At 38.2% G+C, this 23,733-nt stretch overlaps 1 protein-coding gene and 1 non-coding gene across 3 annotated transcripts in view; one reads left to right on the plus strand and one right to left on the minus strand.

Annotated features, from left to right (window-relative positions):
* Positions 1–23,733, minus strand: part of AGBL1 (AGBL carboxypeptidase 1) — an 850,662-nt gene that overhangs the window by 746,148 nt on the left and 80,781 nt on the right. The gene's annotated exons all lie outside the window — the stretch shown is intronic.
* LOC126960412 (small nucleolar RNA SNORD74) lies at positions 10,973–11,043 on the plus strand. Its single transcript, XR_007727961.1, has one exon. It is a non-coding gene; the product is annotated as a small nucleolar RNA SNORD74 (small nucleolar RNA).

Below are 23,733 nucleotides of genomic sequence, written 5' to 3' on the forward strand. Positions count from 1 at the left end.
TAGAACGTGTGTAAAAGTCCATGGAAAATCAAAAGCCTCTTAACAATTGCCTTCCAAAATACACTCTTATATTTCTGCTTTAACAAACAGAATTACTATTGACCTTATGACTAATTATTCAATGAACTCATTTCAGCCTTCACTGCGACACTGATGAGAAAAAGAATACTAGTAGTATGCTACCTTGGAATGAACATTTGTCCCCACTACAAACAAAATTTAAGAAGTCAATATTTGGGTTCTCCTAACAATAGAAAGAAAAATCAGCAAGTTAAATTTTTTAAAAGCAATTTTCTTTGCATCCCTTGGAAATCACATCTCTATCAATAAGAAGACATTATAACACTTTATTTCTTTCTGTCTTAAGGAATGTGTAGCCAGCTTATGGCTGTGGCGAACTGCAGTTGTAATACCCATGGCTACCAAGAGATGGCGATGGGGCACACCAGCGCTCAGGATTAGTGGGTGGCTGCCATCTGGAACTGACTCATGTTTCTTTGCCTCATTGACTCTTGATCTTGTTTCAGAATGATCATTTTCCACGTTCCCTCTTACCCTTTTATATTTTAGTTCTGTAGTTTAATTATTTAATTCCATAACGGCATCATCTAATTGAGGGACCTTGGTATTAGCTCTGGAAAGCATTTCTGGGGGATTCATTTGGCCTGAAACGCCACATAAAATGTGATTTTATTATGTGTGATGAGGATTACTATGATTAGGGTGGACCATTTTCAAAAACAAATTAGTTCAACGTCAAGGAAACAGAGGCCTGACGCTGGCTCTTTCCTCTTTAGAACCCTTGGGCTCCAGTAAAACCGTCCACTGCACATGTTTTATTTATTTATTCTAGTCATTTAATCATTTCTGTTTTTAAATTTGAGGAAAAAAGTCATCATGCTACAGCATGGTGTAGTGAAAATAGATTTACATAGGACATCAGGAGACCTGGAGTCTTCTCTGAGCTTTTCTACCCACTATTTACTTGTGTAAATTATAGGAAATCACCTATTTTGGACTCATTATCCCTGTTTATAAAGCAAGGGTATTGGATTGAGTATCTTTTACTTTTTCATTTGCATAAAGCATTTAAAGATTCTATGGAATTAAAAAGCTTACTGCTATGTCATAGAGTCAAAAATTGTTTTATTTACCCTTTAGAAAGTCTCCTAGAAATATTCAAACTGCGGCCGGGCGCGGTGGCTCAAGCCTATAATCCCAGCACTTTGGGAGGCCGAGACGGGCGGATCACGAGGTCAGGAGATCGAGACCACCCTGGTTAACACGGCGAAACCGCGTCTCTACCAAAAAAATGGCATAAACCCAGGAGGCGGAGCTTGCAGTGAGCTGAGATCCGGCCACTGCACTCCAACCTGGGCAAGAGAGCCAGACTCCGTCTAAAAAAAAAAAAAAAAGAAAAGAAAAGAAAAGAAAAAAAAAGAAATATTCAAACTGCAAAAATTTTAGCAGTTTCCTGAGAAACAAGAATGGAACATGCCAAAGTAAAATATTTAGAAGACTCTCTGATAGCCAGAGATGGGACAGAGGCACCAGTAAACACTGGAGAAATCCCCTATCCCAGAGAAACAAGAACTCAAGGTCAAAACCACGTAAGAATCTTTTGGACAAGCATGAGTTTGATTACCTTCCTCCTTAGCAAACCTGCATATGAGAACTCCTCAAGGTTTGCTCTTAATCACACACACATGAGAATTAGCCATGATGGGGAGCATCATGTCAGTGATACTGAAATAAAATAACAACATCTGTTGCTATGGGTATATACCCATTCCACTACACTCCTTCTCCAGGTTGCCACATGTAAACTGCTAAAATTGTACTACTAGGGTTTCCTTTTGCTTCTTTTATTCTGACCTTAGAGATCCTCCTATAAAATATTTGAGTGGAGACCTATATCAAACTCCAACATAATTCAGTGTGACTTATTAATTAAAACTGAGAGAACAGCTCTGCTTCTGCAATGCTGAAAAAGCAAAGAAAACTATTCTTTAGTTCAAAAAAAGGAGGTAATCGATTTCCTGAATATTCAAGGGGTAACTTCTTGTGAAGGAGAGTAAATGTAATTTAGAAAAAAGGAAATTAATTTGGAAGTACTTGATTTTTATTCTTGAGAATATTCTAGGGGCCATTTGGGTCTATAACACTAGACCAAAGCTGTCATGAGACCATAAATCTAAGAATATACATAACTGAATATCTATATATAGAGAGAGAAATATATAGTTAGAGACTTTGTGGGAGACAGTGAACAGCAGACAGGATGTAGCAGAAAACTGAAACATTCAAGCTGTAAACAAACACAAGGAATTTCCCTAGCATGCAAAAAACCCAAGGTGACAAAGGGAAAGGAAGAGAAGGGAAAGGGAAGAAGAGAGGAAGGGAGGAAGAGGAGCAGAGAGAAGTAAAGGAAACAAGGGAGAAAGTGGACAAGATATAGAGACAAGACCTTGAATTGGTTTATGCCGTTCTCTCCCATTACCAGCCATCTCAAACATTACCTTATATTAATATCCAACCAATTATTTGTCCCACCAAAACCAGCCGTTTCTTGCTTTATGCATTTTCTAATGCTTTTATTCTCTGCTCAAAAAACCCTTCTCTATTTTATTCCCTTCCTTTCTATCCCCAACACTGACAAGTTAAATCTAGTTCATCTGTCAAAACTCCCCTCAATTCCTTTTTGAATGAATGAATGCATGATCTAATTACTGATGATGGTGGTGTTAGTTACAACGCATTTGCCTGTAGCCACACAATAAAAAAGAATATATTTTAGACTAGATAGTACTGAAATTATTTTCATTTTACTTTTTATAATTATAAAAGTAATTTCTAATGTTATACAAAAAATAAAGTTATTTACTCCCCACCATTCAAAATAACTAGTTATTGGTATCCTTCTTTAAATATTTTACTGTGCATATTCTTTAAGATAAAGAGAACTTTTTTACTTTTTTGACTGACATATTGACTTATTATTGGCATGCAATAAGTTATACACATTTAAAGTGTGCCACTTGATGAGATTTCATGTATGTACCTTTGAAACATCACCACAATCTAGATAATGAATATCAATATCCTCCTCAAATTTTCCTCATTCTTCTTTATAATCCCTCCCTCCTACTCCATATTTACCTCCAACCCCCATCTCCAGACAGCCATTCATCTTCCTTTTCTCGCCATAGTTTATTTTACATTTTCTGGAATTTAATACAAATGGTATAATACAGTATATACTTGTTTGTCTGGCATCTTTCACTCAGCATAATTATTCTGAGATTTATTCATGTTACAGCATATATCAGTAATTTTCTTTTTTTATTGCTGAACAATATTCTGTTGTATAAAAGCATTACAGTTTATCTATTCACCAGTTGATAGATGTAAGAATTGTTTCCAGTTTTTGGCTATTGCAAATAAAGAATGAAGCAATGAAGATTTATAAATGAGTCTTTGTAAGGATATATGCTTTCATTTCTTTTTTGTAAATAAATACCTAGAACAGGAGTGGGTGAATGATATGATAGGTGTGTGTTTAATTTTTAAGAAACTGCCAGACTGTTTTCCAAAGTGGTTGCACCATTTCTCCATTCCCACCAGCAAAGTGTGAGTGTTCGTGTTCTTCTTTGCCAATTCTCGTGATGGTCAGTCTTTTAAATTCTAACCATTCTCAAAGTATATAGTAGTATCATGTTACAGTTTTAGTACGCATTTCCCTAATTAATTCTGATGTTGAGCATACTTTATGTGCATATTTGCTATCTGTATATCTTCTCTAGTGACATATCTGTTCAAATCTTTTGTCAATTTTTAATTGGATTCTTTTTTATTATTTAACTGTTCTTTGTATATACAGAATACAACTTTTTTACAAGGTACATGATTGGCAAATAATGTCTCTCAGTGTGTACCCTGTGTCTTCATTCTCTTAATAGTGCCTTTTGAGCTACAGAAGTTTTTAATATTGATAAAATTCAGTTTATCAATTGTTTATAAATTGTGCTTCCACTGCTGTTATATAAATAACTTTTACCTAGCTGAAGATCACAAAGGTTTTCCTCTGTGTTTTCTTCTAGAAATGTTATAGCTGTAGGTTGCACATTTAGGTCTACTATCCATTTTATATTCATCTTTATGTTGTAAAGTATAAGCTGAAATCTGTCATTTGCATATGGATATCCAGAATTTCCAGCACCATTTATTGAACACACTATTATTCCTCCATGAAATCTGCCTGTGCCAAAAATTAATTGTTCATATGCATGTGGGTTTATTTTTGAAGTGTCTATATTATTCCATTAATCTATCTTGACGCTGATACCCCATTATCTTCCATACTGCAGTTTTATGATAAGTCTTAAAGTATTCTTTGTCCTCCAATTTTGTTCTTTGTTTTTCAAATTTGCTTTGGCTATTCTAGGTCCTTGGCTTTTCCATATGAATTTTATAATCAATGTATCAGTTTCTACAACATACAGAAAGCCTTCACAATTTTCACTAGGAATGCAATTAATCTATAGATCAATTTGAGGAAAATTGACATTTTGCCAATATTAAGTCTTCTGAACCATTACCTCTAGTTATCTGTTTATGTCTTCTTTCATTTGTTTCAACGTTGCTTTGTAGCTTGCAGTGTACAGGTCTTTTGCATCTTTTGGCAGATTTATCCCTAAGTTTTTACGTTTATATTGCTATTGTAAACTATATTATTAAAAAATTTCAGTGATTTATTTCCAATAATTTGTTTCACTATGTAGAAATATAATTGTTTTGTATGTTACCTGGAACCTTGGTAAACTCACTTATTAGTTCTTGTAATTTTTTGTCTATAGATTCTGTTGGAATTTCTACAAAGATAATCGTCTGCAAATAGTTTTACATCTTCTTTACCCAGATGGATGTCTTTTAGTTATTTTCCTTGCCTTATTTCACAAACTAGAATTGCCAGTATAATGTTAAATAGATTTAATGAGAGTGGACATTCTAGTTTTGTTTCTGATCTTACTGGGGAAGCATTCAGTCTTTTAACCACGAAGCATGATGTCACTTAACAGTTTTATAGACGTGATTTATTGAGAAAGTTCCCTTCTATTTCTAATGTATTGAGTTTTTATTGCGAAATGGTAGATCTTGTCAAATGTTTTTTCTGGGTCCATGGAGATAATCATATATTGTTGGGTTTTTTAAATTTTTTATTTAATAAATTATATATAATGATTTCTACACATTAAACCAGTCGAGGATTCTTGCGACAAATATCACTTGATCTTGATCTTGTATATATTGTCGATGTCAATTTACTAAAATTGGGTTAAGAATGTTTGCATCTCTATTCTTAAGAGATACTGGTTGGAAGATTTCTTTCTTAATAAGTATTTGCCTGCTTTTGGTATCAGGATAATGCTGGCTTCATTGAATACGTTGGAAAATATTGTCTCTTCTTAAATTTTCTCTAAGAGTTTGTAGAGAATTGCTATTATTTATTTTTAAATTTTTGGTAGAATTCATCAAGGAACCCATTTAAACCTAGACTTTTCTCTGTGGGGATAATTTAACCATACATTCAATTTGATTACTAAATATAGGGCTATATAGGTTACCTTTTTCTTCTTGGGTGAGCTTTGTTAGTCACGTTTCTCAAGAAATTTTTCCATTTCATCTAAGTTGTCCAATTTATTGGCACAAAGTTGTTAGTAGTATTTCCTTATTATCCTTTGCATATTTACAGAAATTGTAGCAATTTTGCCTCTCATTTCTGATACTGGTCATTTGTGTCTTCTTTTTTTCTTATCGGTCTGGATTAGATTTTTTTTTTTTTTTTTTTTTTTTTTTTTTTTTTTTTTTTTTTTTTGAGACAGTCTTGCTCTGTCGCCAGGCTGGCGTGCAGTGGTGTGATCTTGGCTCTCTGCAACCTCCAACTCCCTGGTTCAAGTGATTCTCCTGCCTCAGCCTCCTGAGTAGCTGGGATTACAGGCACATGCCACCACGCCCAGCTAATTTTCTTGTATTTTTAGTAGAGACAGGGTTTCACCAGGTTGGCCAGGATGGTCTTGATCTCCTGACCTCGTGATCTACCTGCCTTGGCCTCCCAAAGTGCTAGGATTACAGGTGTGAGCCACCATGCCCAGGCTGGAATGGAGTTTTATCAATTTTATTGATCTCAATAAATCAACTTTTGATTTAATTGTTTATTGGTTTTCTATTTGCAATTTTATTTCTTTCTATTTTAATTTTTCTTATTTCCTTCATTTTACTTACTTTAGATTTCAATCTTCTTTTTCTCCTTTCTTATGGTGGAAGCTGAGGTTGTTGATTAGAGAGTCCATCTTTCTTTTTTTCTAATATGTGCCTATCGGTCTATAAATGTCCTCCAAGAATGTGGCATCCCAGAGATTTTAATATGCTGTACTCATTTTCATTCTGTTCAAGATATTTTCTAGTTTCTCTTTTGATTTCTTCTTTGACCCATAGTTCCTTTAGAAGTACATTATTTAATTTTCAAATTTGGGGGACTCTTACAGAAACCTTTCTGTTGGTGATAATTTAATTCCCTTGTGGTCAGGGAACATACTTTTTATCATTTGAATTCTTACAAATTCGTTGTGACTGACTTTATGGTTCACAATATTATCTATCTTGGTAAAAATTCCATTGTAGTTGAAAAGAATGTATATTCTGCTGTAGGTGGGTAAAGTATCCTATGAATATCAATTAAGCCACATTAATTGATAGTGTTATTTAAATCATCTATATCCTTACTGATTTTCTCTCTACTTATTCTATCAGTTATTCAGAGAGGGTTATTAAAATCTCCAACTAAAGTCATAGATTTATCTATTTTTCCTTGCATTTCTATCAGTTTTTACATCAATTATTTTAAAGCTCTGTTATTAGGTACATAAACATTTAGGGCTTTTATTTGCTCCTAATAAACTGATCCTTTACTATTATAGAATTACTTTTTTTATACCTGGCAATATTCTATGCTCTGAAATCTACTTTATTTGGTATTAGAAAAAGCTTCCTAGCTTTCTTTTGATTAGCATTAACTTGATATATCTTTTTCATTCTTTTACTTTTAACCCACTTCAGTTTTTATATTTTTATACACAGCCCTGAGTGGAGAGACTTCAAGATGGCTACTTGGAGACACCCAGGGAATGTCTGAGGCATGGAAGGAGAGGGAAGGTAAGCATCTGGCCTGGCCAGGACTGAGAACAGCTGGGTGTCAGAAGAAACTCTCCAGTGCAGAGAAAAGGTTAGCAAAAGATCCCTAGGACTCCAAATTCCCACAGACTCCTGCAATCCTAGCCACAAGAGAGACCCTCAGCCCTCATGGTCCCTGAGACTAGTATATGAAGCTGCCTAGAGTTCATGCCATGGCATTGTTCCAGAGATGTCGTTCATGCTGGATCCCACACACTCCCCAGACCCAAGCAGCTGCAGCACACAGTCATTTTAAGAGCCCAGTCCCCACCAGATGACATCCTGCCCTGGGGCCCAACAGCCCCTGAATTTCCATATCCATGGAGCCCCACTGATATTTCCTCATGTCAACCAAGAAGTCTGGCTGGACCCAGCATTGCAGCCAGGTCCCCAGCATTCTAGCCCACGCGGTGTCCTACACCCCAGGGAATGGCAGTGCAGTGCACCGGGGAAGCTTTCTCCAGGACAAAGGGAACTGAAGCATGTACTCCCCAGAGCCTGAGAGCCAACTTCCTGGGGCTGCTGCCACTGACAGCAACCCTGCATCCCCAGACACAGACACTGTGAGCATGTATGTGCTTTCAGCAGGCATGCAGACTGGTCTGTCTGGGAGCCTTCCCGGGGCCTGAGGACAAGCCTGTCCTCACCACTGCCACCACCATGACCACATCATCTAGGGACCTACACATCAATATTGCTTGCCTCTTTGGGTGCTTATGTGCATCATCAGCAGGCTTCAGGACAGGTCTGCCCCACCTGGCATCACTCTCCGCACTAGCACCGTCAGGGAACTTGGAGATTAATCTGCTCTACCCACCATTGACCTTACTGGAGAGATAGACTCCAATACAATGACAGTTGGGAACTTCAAAACCCCACTCTCCGCATTGGACAGATAATCTAGACAGAAAATCAGCAAAGAAACATTGGATTTAAACTGCACTTTAGAACACATAGACCTAACATTTACAGAACATTTCACCAAACAGCCACAGAACACACATCTTCTCATCAGCACATGGAGCATTCCCTGGGATAGACCATATGCTAGTCCACAAAATGAATCTCAGAAAATTTTAAGCATCAAAATCCTATCAAGTGTCTTTTCAGATCACAATGGAATAAAACTAGAACTCAATAACAAAACGAAATTTAGGAATACGTGAAATTAAACAACGTGCTCCTGAATGGCCATTGGGTCAAGGAAGAAATTGAGAAGGAAATTTAAAACGTCTTGAAATAAATGAAAGTAAAAATACAACATACCAAAATCTGTGGAATACAGTAAAAGCAGTGCCAAGAGGCGAGTTTATAGCAAAAAATTGCCTATGTCAAAAAAGTAGAAAGATTTCAAATAAACAATCTAGTGATGCACCTCAAGGAACTAGAAAAACAAGAACCAAACCCAAAATTAGTAGAAAGGAATAATAAAGATCAGAGCAGAACTAAATGAAATAGAGACTAAAAAATACAAAGGATCAATGAAATGAAGTTTTTTAAAGATAAATAAAGTAAATAAACTGCTAACTGACTAACAAAAAAGAGAGAAGACCCAAATAAATAAAATCAGAAATGATACAGGAGATATTACTCCTAATACCACAGAAATACAAAGAATCATACATACTATTATGAACAACTATATGCTGGCAAATTAGAAAACCTAGAGGAAAATGATGAATCCCTGGATACATACAATCTACCAAGACTGAACCAGGAAGAAATAAGAAGTCTGAACAGACTAGTAATGAGTACAAGATTGAATGAGTAATAAAAAGTCCCCCAACAACAACAACAACAACAAAAAAACTCAGGACCAGATGACTTTACTGATGAATTCTACCAAACTTATAAGGAAGAACTAATACCAAATTTTCTCAAATTATTCCAAAAAACTAAAGAGGAGGGAATTCTTCCTAACTCATTCTACAAAACCAGCATTACCTTGATACTGAAACCAAACAAGGATAAAACAAAAAAACAAACCTATAGATCAATATCCCTAATGAACATAGACGCAAAAGTCCTCAACAAAATATACCAAACAAAATACTAGCAAACCAACAACACACCAAAAAGATAATGTACCATGATCAAGGGGAATTTATCCCAGGAGGCGAGGATGGTTCAACATACACAAATCAATAACTGTGACACATCATATAAACAGAATGGAAGATAAAAACCATACAGTATTCTCAAAAGATGTAGAAAAGGCATTTGATAAAATTGAACATTCCTTCATGATAAAAACTCTTAATAAATTAGGCATAGTAGAAACATAGTAAAACATAATAAACATAATAAAAGTCACATGTGACAAACCCAGCTAATATAATAAATTGAGAAAAACTGACAGAATTTCCTCTGAGAACTGGAACAAGACAACAATGCCCACTCTCACCATTCATACTCAACATAGTACTGAAAGTTCTAGCCAGAACAATCTTTAGCAAGAGAAAGAAACAAAAGGCATTTACATTGGAAAACAGAAAGTCAAATTGTCTCTCTTTTTATATGACATGATCTTACATATAGAAAAACCAAGACTACACCAAAAAACTCTTAGAACTGATCATGGAATTCAGTAAAGTCACAGGATACAAAATCAACAAACAAGTATCAGTAGTATTTCTATACACTAATAAGAAGCTAGCTGAAAAATAAATCAAGAAAGCAACCCCATTTACAATAGCTACAAAAAATAACAAAATGCCTAGAAATAAATTTAACCAAGAGGTGAAAGACCTCTAGAAGGAAAACTACGAAACACTGATGAAGAAATTGAAAACAACACAAACAAATGGAGAGACACCCATGCTCATGGATTGGAAAAACTGATACTGTTACAATTAATCTTGAGACTATACTACTCTAAAGCAATCTACAGACTCAGTGCAGCCCCCATCAAAATACCAATGACAGTCTTCACAGAAATAGAGAAAAACTTCCGAAATTCATATGAAACCACAAAAGACCCAAAACAGCCAAAGCAATCCCAAGCAAAATGAACAAAACTGGAGGGATTACACTACCTGACTTCAAAATATACTACAAAACTATAGTAACCAAATCAGTATGGTACTGTCATAGAAACAGACATACAGACCAGCAGAGCTGAACACAAAACCCAGAAAGATATTCACCTATTTATAGCCAATTGATTTTTGAAAAAAGCACCAATAACATGCTTTGGGGAAAGGACACTCTCTTCAATAAATGATGATGGGAAAACTGGATATCCACATACAGAAGAATGAAACTAGACCCCTATCTCTCACCACATACTGTAGCACACCAACATGGCACAAGTATACATATGTAACAAACCTGCATGTTATGCACATGTACCCTAGAACTTAAAGTATAATAATAAAAATAAAAAATAAAATAAAATTTAAAAAAAAATCAATACAAAATGGATTAAAGACTTAAATAGAAAACCCAAAACTATGAAACTAATAGAAGAAAACACTGGAGAAATTCTTCAGAACATTGGTCTAGGTAAAGATTTTATGGCTAAGATCTCAAAAACACAGGCAACAAAAACAGACAAATGGGACTACATTAAACTAAAAATCTTCTGCACAGAAAAGGAAGCAATCAGCACAATGAAGAGACAACCTGCTGAATGAAAAAACAAATTGCAAACTTTCTGGCAGGGGACTAATAACCAGAACATACAAGGAACCCAACTCAATAGCAAGAAAACAAATAATTCCATTAAAAAGTAGACAAAGGCTTCTTATGAAGCCTATGTTGGTAGAGACATCTGAGAGTATTGACTAATGCCAACAGCTTAAATGGGGAAAATAATAATAATAAAGTAGCCAAAGGATCTAAATAGACATTTTTCAAAAGAAGACATACAAGTGGCCAACAGATACATGAAAAACTGCTATCACAAATCATTAAGAAAGCACAATTGAAAACCACAATGAGATATCGTCTTGCTTTAGTTAGAATGGCTATTATCAAAAAGACAAAAAATAACAGATGTTGGCAAGGATGTGGAGAAAAGGGAACTTGTATACCCTGTGAGTCAGAATGTAAATTTATACAGCCATTATAGAAAACAATATGGAGGTTTCAAAAAAAAACTAAAAATAGAACTATCATGCAATCCAGCAATCACACTATTAAATAACCAAAAGAAAGGAAATCAGTATATTAAAAAGACACCTGCTTCCCATGTTTATTGCAGCACTGTTCACAATAGCCAAGATATGGAATCAACCTAAGTGTTTATCCACAGATAAATGGATTTTTAAAATGTGGTCTATATCCACAATGGAATACTAGTCCACCATTAAACAAGAACAAAATCCTGTCATTTGCAGCAACATGGATGGATCTGAAGGTCATTATGTTAAGTGAAATAAGCGAGGCACAGAAAGACAACTACCACTCACATTTTTCTCAGTCTGAGTGTCTGAGTTAAAAAGTTGATCTCATGGGGGTGAAAGTCAAACAATAGTTACCAGAGGCTGGGAGTGGGGATGGGAGAAGAGAAATCAGTTAATGTGGGTACAAACACAGATAGAAGGAATAGGTTCCAGTATTCAATAGCATAGTGAAGTGATGATAGTTAACGATGATATATATTTCAAAATAACTAGATCTGAAATATTCCCAACACAAAGAAATGATAACTGTCCAAGGTGATGGATATCCTAAACACTCTGATTTCATTACACATTGTACGCATGTATCAAAATATCACATGTGCTCCATCAACGTGTATAATTATTATATATCAATAAGAAATTTTAAGTGTGTTTCTTATATGCAGCACAATTTTAATTTTTTTATTTCAATAGATTTTTGGGGAACATGTGTGATTACATGAGTAAGTTCTGTCCAAGGTGATGGATATCCTAAACACTCTGATTTCATTACACATTGTATGCATGTATCAAAATATCACATGTGCTCCATCAACATGTATAATTATTATATATCAATAAGAAATTTTAAGTGTGTTTCTTATATGCAGCACAATTTTAATTTTTTTATTTCAATAGGTTTTTGGGGAACATGTGTGATTACACAAGTAAGTTCTTTAATGGTGATTTCTGAGATTTTGGTGCACCCCTCACCTAAGCACTGTACACTGTACCCAATGTGTAGTCTTTCATCCCTCACACTCCTCCCACCCTTTCCCTGAGTCTCCAAAGTCCATTTTATCATTCTTATGCCTTTGCATCCTCATAGCTTAGCTCCCACTTATGAGTGAGAACATGTTTGTTTTTCTATTCTTGAGTTACTTCCTTAGAATAATAGTGTCCAATTTCATCCAGGTTGTTGTAAATGCCACTATTTCATTCCTTTTTATGGCTGAGTAGTATCCCATGGTATATTTATACCCCAATTTCTTTATCCACTTGTTGAATGGTGGGCATTTGGGCTGGTTCTATATTTTTGCAATTGTGAATTGTGGTTCTTATATACAGCACAATTGAGTCACTGGTTTATCAATATGATTATATATTTGCCTTTACATAGAGTATGCAACATTGACATCTTATTGGTATGGTTAGGTTTAAGTCTACATTCTTGTTAATTTTTTGTCTATTTGTGACACCTGTTCCTTAATCACCTTCTCCTCTTTTTCTGCCTTCTTGTGGATGAATTGAATGTTTTTATAACAATTTACCATCTTGTCAATTTATTAGTCATAACTCTTTACTTAACTGTTTTAGTGGTTGCTTTAGTATACATTTTCAAATTATCACGGTCTATCTTTAATTGTTAATGTACCATTTAATACGTAAGACAATTATAATAGAATACTTTCATTTCTCTCTTCTTGATCTTCATGCTCTTGTTGTCATATATTTTAACTTTACAAAAAATATAAACTCCAGACTACATTGTGATTACCTTTATTTAAATACTTAGCTATTTTTAAAGAGACTAAAATAATAATCTAAAGTCAAACATATTTACTCATGTTACCATTTCTAGTGCTCCTTGGTCTTTTGAATAGATACATCTTTCCACCTGTATCATTTTCCTTCTGCCTGAAGTTTTCTTTTAATATTTCTTGGCATGACAGCCTGCTGTTGATAATGTCTTCTAGTTTTTGTATGTCTGAAAAGTCTTTATTTCATCAGCAGTTTTAAAAGCTATTTTCATTGAGCACAGAATTCCACACTTTAAAGATGCTGCACCATTGTTTTTTCACTTGCATTGTTTCCAATGAGAAATCTGTTAGATTCTTATTTTTGTTTCTGTGTATATAATGCATCTTTTTTCCTTTCCTGGGTGCTTTGAAGACTTTTTTTTTTTTTTTTTTTCATTGGTTTTGAGAAGTTTTTTGTTTGTTTGTTTTTATTTTTGTGGAGACAGTCTCGCTCAGTCGCCCAGGCTGGAGTACAGTGGTGTCATCTTGGCTCACTGCAACATTCATCCACCTGGTTCAAGCAATTCTCCTGCCTCAGCCTCCTGAGTAGCTGGGATTGCAGGCATGAGCCACCACGCCCAGCTAAGTTTTGTATTTTTAATAGAGATGTTGCCCAGGGTGGTCTCGAACTCCTGAGCTCAGGCAATCTGCCCACCTCATCCTCCCAAAGTGCAGGGATTACAGACGTGAGCCACCACACCTGGCTGGTTTTGAAAAGTTTATGATTTTCCTTGGAGTTGTTTCTTTCATGTTTCTTATGTACATGGTTTCCTGTGTCCCTATCATTTTTTTGTATTTCAGAGATTTAAGCCTTTATTTCCTCAGATATTTTTTTCTGTCCCTACCTATCTCTCCTCTCCCCAGTGGCTCAAATTATATGTATTGGGCTGCTTGAAGTTGTCCCATAGTTCACTAGTGCTCTCTTCTTCTTAAATCTCTTCTGTGTGTTTCATTTTGGAAATGTGCTGTTTCTGCATTTTTAAGCTTATCTCTCTTCTGCCACATCTAATTTTCCTTAATTCAATCCAGTGTGTTTATCTCTTACACACTGTAGATTTCATCTCTAGAGGTTCAATTTGGGTTTTTCTTGTATCTTCTATGTCATTACTTAATTTTGGAACATGTGAAATAGAGTTAGAAGAGCTCTTTAATGTTCTTGCCTAATAATTATAACATCTATCTCAGTTCTGGTTTTGATTGAATAAATTATCTCCTCATCATGGATAGTACTTTCCTGTTCCTTTGCATGCCTGATAATTTCTTCTTGGATTCTCTACATTGTGACTTCTACCTTATGTAGTGAATATTTTTGTGTTCCAATAAATATTCTGAGGCTTTGACTTGGAATGCAGCTAATTTACTTGGAACTAGTTTTATGATTCCAGGTCTTGCTTTTAATATTTGTTTGACAGGACTAGAGCCCTGGTCTAGAGCTAACGCTCAGTCTAGAGGTAACAATAGTAAACTCTTTGTATTCATGGATTCCACACACATGGATTCAACCAACTGTGGATCAAATATATTTTTAAAAATTGCATCTGTGCTGAATATGAACAGATTTTTCCTTATCATTATTCCCTAAACAATAGAGTCTAACAACTTATTTACATAGCATTTACATTTGTAGGTATTATAAGTAATTTAAAGATTTAAAAGCATACAGGAGGATGTGCATAGATTATATGTAACTATTGCAATATTTTATTTGAAGGACTTGGGCCTCCCCAGATTTTGGTATCTACAAGAGGTCTTGTAACGTATCCTCTATGAATATCGAGGGATGACTTTATTCCTCACTACTGAGGCAAAATCCTGTATACTTTATCCAATGTCCCATGAGTCATGAGGTTTTCCAGTCTGTCTTTCAGAACCAAGTACTATTTCCAGTCCTGTGTGTGTGTCAGATATCGTTCCCTCCATTTCCTTCAGGTGGTCTTTCCTTGGCTTTGTCTAATTTCCCTATAAGCACGTTTGCATATCCAGCTAAATACCTGAGGGTAATCCCTGAAGATCTCCAGAGTTCTCCTTCTGTGCAGCTCTCTTTCTAGTACTCTGTCCTACAAATGTTATGCACCTTGGTTTCTCCAGACCTTCAGCTCTATCTCCCAACTGCTTCTTTAACTCAGGGAGTCTGCTGGGCTGCTAGTGGGTTCACTGTCCCTGCACTGCAACCTAGAAGCTCTCTAAGACAATGAGCTGGGGTAATTTAAGAACTTATCTCTCAGGAATCATGACCCTTCATTGCCTAATGTCCATCAATATTGGTTTATATATTTTATCTCTAGTTCTTTTTTTTAAGGTGGAAACACTCTAATATCTTAGTAGACAATAGAAGAATAGGAATATGTAATTCACAAAGAGGAAATAAAAAACAGAGAAACTCATAAAAATATCCAACTATCCAATAATCAGAGAAATGCAATTTAGATCAAGACAGCAATCTCACAAATCAAAGTAATAAAAATTTAGAAAAATGGTAATATTTATTGCTGGTGAGGATTCAATTAAATGGACATTCATATGCTGCTGGGAATGTAGATTATACCATTCTGAACTTTGAGACTTACTTTTTCTAGTCAATATTTTATCATAAGCTGTTTCCCACAACAAACATCATTCCTAACCTATTTTTGTGTGTTGCTTCATAATATAATGTGGAAATATATCACTTTTACCAAGCATTCCCTATTATTGAGCTTTTTCAGGTTATATTATTTCCAATTATAAATAACACTGTGATTGATATTTTTGCACATAAATCTTAGTTCACATTTCAAAGTGATTTTTATAGGGTTTTTTTGTCTTGATACATATGACTCATTGTTTTCATGCTTTTTTGTCTTTGCTCTTGCTTCTGCCTCTGTCTAGAAGGTGGTGCTCTTATAAAAATAACATCCAGAAATTCCTTCCCTATTTCAAATCGAAATCTGCCCTCTCAGTGAGTTCCTCCTTGCTAATTCCTGAGCAGACTGAAATTCTCCCTCTTAAATATCCCCCCATGATCACATTTATCTTATTTGTTTACATGCTAATGTGTGCATGTATCTACAAGTTCCTTGAGGGCAAGGACTGTGTCTTTTCAACTCAAGCCCACAAATCTCTGACAATACTAAAAGCCCCACAATACTACTGAATGAATCAATGGATAGTTAAAAGAGTGCAACTCAGGCAAACCAAAACAACAGTGTTCATTCATTCAACTGGCATTTATCGAATACCTATGATGCACCATATGAAAGAAACTCAGACCTGATTTATACTAATTCACTCCTTTTAAATAACCGTTTATTGTTCTCTAGTCATTTTTCTCATTAGCTTTGTTGAAGATGACTAATGATCACATAGAGATCTAATATTAAAATAGCACTATAATTGAACTTAGAAAGCTTTCAATCTGTCCTCAATGTGCAATCTCTGCCTAAACTTTTAAAAGCAGCTAGCTTTCCATGGCTATACATCTGTGTGATGGCCTCCTTTTGACCCTTTCCTTCTCAGTCAACTGAGTTGGCTTGTCTCTGCTAAACAAGCACATCTCCAGACACTGCACCCACTCACAACCTCACAGGAAAACCAGAGTGTGTTTTCTTCCCCCATCTGCTTTATAATTTGTGGTGCCTGAGTGTGGAATCGGTCCCTGAAGAATTTAGAATTCTATTAGAAATATCAGTTCCTGGGCCAGGCACGGTGGCTCACACCTGTAATCCCAGCACTTTGGGAGGCTGAGGCAGGCAGACTGCCTGAGGTCAGGAGTTCAAGACCAGCCTGGCCAATATGGTGAAACCCTATCTCTACTAAAAATATAAAAATTAGCCAGACATGGTGGCGCGCATCTGTAATCCCAGCTACTTGGGAGGCTGAGGCAGGACAATTGCTTGAACCCGAGAGGCAGAAGTTACAGCAAGCCAGGATCATGCCACTGCACTCCAGCCTGGGTGACAGAATGAGACTTCATCTCAAAACAAAAAAAGAAAAAAGAAAGAAACTAAAAGAAAAGAAAAAAAGAAATAGCAGTTCCCTCAAAGTAAAAGGTGAAACAACAAGAGTCCCTCCTGATAAGAGTCTTTCTGTCTTTCTATACCTCCCGCCAGTTCCTCAAACTCCTTTTCCTCCATATTTGTAGGTGGTTACAATGTTGTGAGGAAGGTGTGATTTACAGGAAAATACAAATTTATTTGCATAAGTTCCTCGCTGAGTCAGGCTGGGCTAGAAGATTAACTTCTATGACAAGTGAAAGTTCCTAAGAGCCTGCTTCTAGTCTCTAGAGGGAAAATTGAGGGAAATCTATGGAGAAGTGTGAGCAGTACAAGCTTCAGCAGATAAAGCTTCAGCAGATAAAGATGGAAATGCAGTTTCTGTAGAGAACCCTCATCAGGGGAAAGTGGTGCATGTAACGCCTCCCCAGGATATGAAGGACCAAGGGAGGTTTGTTTTGTTTTGTTTTTGGAGGCCCGTCTGTGTAAGTTATTTGATCCATCCAATATCAACATATCAAGCACCCTTCTCACTGTCCAGCATGTCATCCTCAGGAATAAATACAGAACCAGCAATGGCAAAGATCTGCTCACCAGTCCAACACACCTCAACCAGGACAACCTACATGCATAATGAGTTCCTAAGCTCCTCCTCCTGAAGGAATCTGGTTCACCACCCAGGTGACAGGGGATTAGAGAACACCCCAAAGGGGAGAAACAAGGACTAAGCCCCCCTGGATGGCACTGCCAGACCAAGCCCTTCTCAAGCACCAAAAGAATACTTGAGACATTTCAAGGAAGACTCTCCAAAGTATAGGGTCACCTGAGGCCCAGAGCCCAAAGCAGAGGCCCTGTCTGCTCAGCATTGTGGGCATTTCTGAGAAAGGCATTATAAAGGCATTTCCACAGGATAGGGAGCTGGTCATTTCACAAGCTCAAGACTGGGTCAGAATGCAAGGCCTTCCTCCCACACTACGTCATTCTTGTTGGCACAGGCTGTCAGCAACTTGAGGTCCCCAAGCAACATTTCTCCAGCACTTAACATTGAGACAGGTGCATAGAATGTTGTCAAATAAAAGTCCCAATTCAAGGCATGTTTGTTTTGTAATATGCGGAAAAGTGTGTTGGAGTAATAAATAGTGCCTTGAAGTTAGGGTAGAAGGCTTGGTTCGGCCTCTCTGGGTTTCAGTGACCTCATTTTAAGATGAAGGAGATGATAAGAAGGTCCCTTAAGACCTTCAAACTTTAGATCCTACAACTTGAATGTCTATGGCTTGCCCTAATCTGGAAGAGCTCAGTGGCTTCTTAAGAAGATGACAGGGCTTTAACCCTATAAATCTAGTTGCCAAGGCTTATTTCATGTAGGAAACTATTCATTCCCCATCAGCTACATGCTTGGAGTCAGGTTGCAGATGCAATAATCACTCTGTTAGTAAGTTGAGCTCATGGTGCACGCCCCCAATATCAGCGCTTGTGAGGCTGGGGTGGAATTTTTTTGCTCCTGTTCCAAGGTATTTGAATTAGAGTGCTCTGGAGACAAGGAACAAGCAGGAAGTGCTGAGACATAGAGTGAAGCCCCACTGTGAGACCATGCCCTGGAGACCACAGACTCTAATGTTTAATGTAGAGTCACAAAGCCCTCAGGTGGGGCTGGGAGGGAATGAAAACCCAGGGGGAATTTAGTAACTATTTTAAGAAGCAGAAAAAATCACTGTTTCTTGTAACTTGGATTCCCATTGCCTCAGTGAAAAGTAACTGAGTCACCCAATCACTCATGATCTCATGGAATCCATTAGCTCTAGCTGAGTCTCACTCATCTATCAGCTACTATGATCAGATAAAGTGGAATGGTGTGATGGTTGGAGAAAGCCCAGAAGACCTGGCTTTGGGCAAAGGCAGTGAGTGATTTGGGGGCAGGGAGAGGAGAAGCAGGATATTTTTTCTAGCTCATAAATTGAAGATGAAATCACCAGAAAGGGCTGCCAATAAAGCGATGCCCAGTAATCCTGCACTCAGGCAGAATTCTAAGGCCAGGGAGGCCCTGGAAGATTGGTCCTTTAGAGGGAGAATATCACCTAACACTATTCCAAGCCCAAGGAGTTACTAGGACAGCCAACAGGAGACTAAGGTGAAGAATTTGCTTATGAAGCTGGCTTGAAGACCAAACATATCCATCTCCTCCCGTTGCCAAGGTGTTTAAGCCCAGGTACTCTGACCTCCACAATCTCATAGCATGAGACTGACCCTGAAGGTGAAGAGATGTATTATAGCATGACCTTCCTGCTGAAAACCTGGGAGGGCATTAAGAAGGTGGGGATATTAAAGATGTTATCCTCTGTGAGGGTGAGACCAGTGTGGTCTTGAGCAACACACTTCCTGACTTCCTGTGTCCTTGGGGTAGCTCCAGAGAAAGTGAAGGTGAGGGGTGAGGGAGCCATCACAGCCTATGGGCAGCCCCGAGTCCTCTTTCTCGAAGTGTGGAGCAATGGTCAGAGAATACAATTGGCTTCAAGACCTGGCCTCTGCTAGGAAGATCCAACCCATTTCCAATTGCCTATGATATTTATGAAGCAAGGCAAGCCAGCAGAGTCTAAAATCCTAGGAGACACACTGATGATAACATCTGATAACCCAGCTTCAAAGGTTAGGTTCAATATTACACTGTGAGAATACAACAGGATCAGAGGGGATGTGGCTGTGCTTTGGAAAAGGTCAAGTGTGTGGCCAGTGGAAGTGGTCCTTATCTTTATCAAAACCCTCAGGCCTGTCCTGGGAATGAGAGCACAAAGGGACAGCCTCCAGAAGAAAGTGTTGAGACGTGGAGTAATCAGAAGCTTTCCTAAGGTCACAAGATGAGTCAGTTGCAGACAAGTCATCTGTCTTTGCCTCAATAAATTTCCCTACTTAGTGAGTCTGGACAGCTCAAAGACAGCTTTAGTGCAAATAAACAAGCTTGTCCACAGTGGAACAAACGAGCAAGAGGTAGCACACTCTGGCCCAGTGTCATTTCCTCCTCCCTACTTCTATAAAAAGCACCCCCAGAAATGTTTAAGCCCCAGCTGAGTTCACTAACAGACCAAACACTGGAAGCCTATTTCAAATAGATGGCAAAGTTTTAATGTGAATGCTGTCCCCACACGCCCCTCCAATTCAGATCTTTCCCTTCCCCAATCTCTGTCGGTTCCCCCAGACAACTCTAAATAATAGAAAAGACTCTGAACTTTTTTCTTCCCTCCAGTGAGAGTAACTCTGCTCCCCTTCAAGCCAGTGGCTGCTGCTTCGCAGTCTCTCAGAGTGAGTTCTCTCCCAGAAGTCACCTCACTCCCTCATGCAGTAGAGCCCTTGGGAGGTGTGCCAACTGATGTTTCACACATGTTTGGATGGGGCAGAACCCCGCATGTGCAGCCAGCCTGCAGTCGGGGGAAAAAGGTAACAAATATGAAGTGCCTAGCATAGCACCTACTCAGTACATTCAGGCTTTCATTCATTACTACATAGGGAATTCACCAATAATTTTTCTATTAAAGTATTTCTTTTCAATTTTAATTTTATTCATTTTTTTTGAGACAGAATCTCACTCTATCTCACAGGCTGGAGTGCAGTGGCACGATCTTGGCTCACTGTAACCTGTACCTCCTGGGTTCAAGTGATTCTCCTGCCTCAACCTCCCAAGTAGCTGGGATTACAGGCGCCCACCACCATGCCCAGCTAATTTTTGTATTTTTAGTAGAGATAAGGTTTCATCACATTGGCCAGGCCAGTCTCAAACTCCTGACCTTAGGTGATCCACCCACCTCAGCCTCCCAAAGTGCGGGGATTACGGGCATGAGCCTGTAATTAATTTATTTATTTATTTATTTATTTATTTATTTATTTATAAGACAGGATCTCAATTTGTCCCCCAGGCTGGTGTGCAGTGGCATAGTCATGACTCACTGTAGCCCCAAACTCCTGGGCTCAAGCAATTCTCCCAACTCAGCCTCCTGAGTAGCTAGGACTACAGGTGTGCACCACCACACCCAACTAATTTCTTATAGAGACAGGGTCTACCTATGTTGCCCAGGTTGGTCTCAAACTCCTGGCCTCAAGCGATCCTCCCGCCTTGACCTCCCAAAGCACTAGGATTACAGACATGAGCCACCATGCTCGGTCTCGTTTGAATTTAATTAAGAGCCTATTATCATCTAGGCACTGGGCTAGGAGGAATGGAAAATAACAAGATACATATAATTTGATTTCTACTTTAGGAAATATAGAATTTAGAGAGGAGAAAAGACACCCAGGCCAACATAGTACAGGGTTCAATAGAATGCACATCCAAAGGTTGAGGAGAATAGATTCCTTTTCTCTGGTGAAATGGAGCAGGTGGCATCCAGTGAAGTCTGGAGACTGGGTAGGACTTCTACCACTGCACAAGGCAGCATGGCATTCCAGAGGAAGGGAGAGACGTGGGGAAGAAGAGGGAATACCACACTCAGGGATAGTTGGCTGGAAAGAGAGATGAGAGCAGGGATGAGAAACCAGTCTGGAAAGGGAAGCTGAGGCAAATTTCTGATGGCTTTGAAGTGAAGGGAGACCAACTAGAGGGCTATCGTAGCAGTCTAAGTCTGACCATAACTGCTCCCACTAGCATGGGACTCATGAGGAGCCAAAGGAAGGAAGTAGGCACAAGTCGACACAAGTGTGTGCAGCATGGGGGGTATTTGGGAAGTGGAGGAGGCCTGAAATAGCTGCCTGCCTTGGGGCGAGGGCTGGCACAAGGCCACAGAGGGTTAGTGACATTGCTCTTCATGTCCCTTCTCTCTAGCAGGTATGTGGTTGGAGCTTCTGTTGTAAATCTTGCCCTGCGTACTATCTGGAGACAGGGCTTCACTGGAGGACAGCTGCACATCTAATTTTAGGTTCATGCTAGAGAAGTAGGGCAGGTTTAATCTCCACAGGAGGGAGGAGTCATCGTGACACAACACTGGGCATCTGCTCCCACAAAGACATCCCGGAATAACTCTCCCATAGCATGCTAGCATTTGGAGGATGATACGTAGTAGAGCTATCCATGTCCCTTGACATGCTATTTCATCCCTTCCCTGCAAGACCCCCCTTGAGCCCACAGGTTCTGTCATCCAAATGGCTTGAGTAGAATTCATCTGGGTATGTCTTAGTTACCATTCGTAGGATCGACTTTGTGAAAGATGGAAATTGGCAGGAAGTTCTCATCTCCAGACTCTTCCCTAGCTTCTGCTGTCTGATCTGCAGCAGACAACCAGATATCCCACAGTATTTGTACTAATAATGATTAACAATGTCATAGCATGTCAAAGCGCACAATGTCTTTACACATTATTTTTTATTGCCCATGATAAACCTAGGAGGTAAGACTTGACATTCATGCTTTAAGAAATGTCAAAGTTTAGTTAAGAAAAGTTAAATGACTTGCCAAGGAATCTGGTACAAGGAGGCTTACAGAGCAGGTCTTCCAATTTCATTACCTTTGTTCTTATCTTGCTGTTGATGAGTAAGGATAAGATAGAAAACAAGGTAGCTTTGGGAAATAATTCAAAAGCAGAGGGAATAGATATTTAGCCTTTGAGAGGAAATAGCCATTTGACGGAGGAGTAAAACTGCTCTATCATTAAGCAAATTGTTCCACGGGTATAAGCCATTTAGATGGAAAAGAAATTTAAGCAAACTTTAACTACATATGATTGTCTTACATATGATGGTTGTAGAAATAAAATGCTGGCAATAGACTGTGTAAGATACGCCAGTGGTGGCTTAAGAGCTGAGGCTCATCTGTTAGACAGGGTTTAAATCCCAGCTCTCCCACCTAAAACCCAGCGTGTTACTTAACTTCTTTCAGTTTCAATTTATTTTCCAGTAAAATTGGGGGCAATAATAGCACCTGTCTTGCAGAGCAGATGAGAGGCTCAAAGGAGGTAATGCATGCTCAGAGCTTAGCACAGTGCAGGGCACCTAATAAACACCATGCCAATGACAGCTGTATTGTAACGGTTAGTGGAAAAGCCTCTTTCCTACAGAGGTTTGGTTTTAATATGGCATTAGACTGAAGAAGGGGAACCACTTTGCCCAAAATTTACAGAACAAACCAGACATGTAGAAATATGTCTGGGGTCCCTGGAAGGCTCCTTTTGTTATTGGAAGCACCCTACTCCCACTCCATTAATCCCTGGTGTTACTTTCCCACTTGCCTCTGGCACTTTGATCAGATCTGTGCCTGAATTCAACTCTCTTTGCAGGAGGAAAAGAAAGCATTAAAAATGGCAACTAGCATGAGTCTCTGAGGAGGAGGTTTCTGTGCTTTGTTGATTTCTCGCCCCTACCCCACAAGCTTGGCCTGAATGAGGAAGACAATAAAAGCTCTGAGCACCCCAGAAAGGAGAGACCTAGTGCCTTGATACCCATGGTTATATGGGATGAGCTTCCTAGGGGAGCCTTCCAAACAACATGGTACCCAAGTGGCAAAGAGGAGAAGACTGAGTGAGACCCGTATGTGGATGAGCCCAGCAGACATCACAGAGATTTTCACATAATCTGAAGGAAGAAACCAGATATTCCTGACCTTCTGAACAGCTGAATTATGACAGCATCAGATTAGAAGAAGCCTTGTGA

Source organism: Macaca thibetana, chromosome 7, assembly GCF_024542745.1.
Source record: "Macaca thibetana thibetana isolate TM-01 chromosome 7, ASM2454274v1, whole genome shotgun sequence".
Classification (NCBI taxonomy): domain Eukaryota; kingdom Metazoa; phylum Chordata; class Mammalia; order Primates; family Cercopithecidae; genus Macaca; species Macaca thibetana.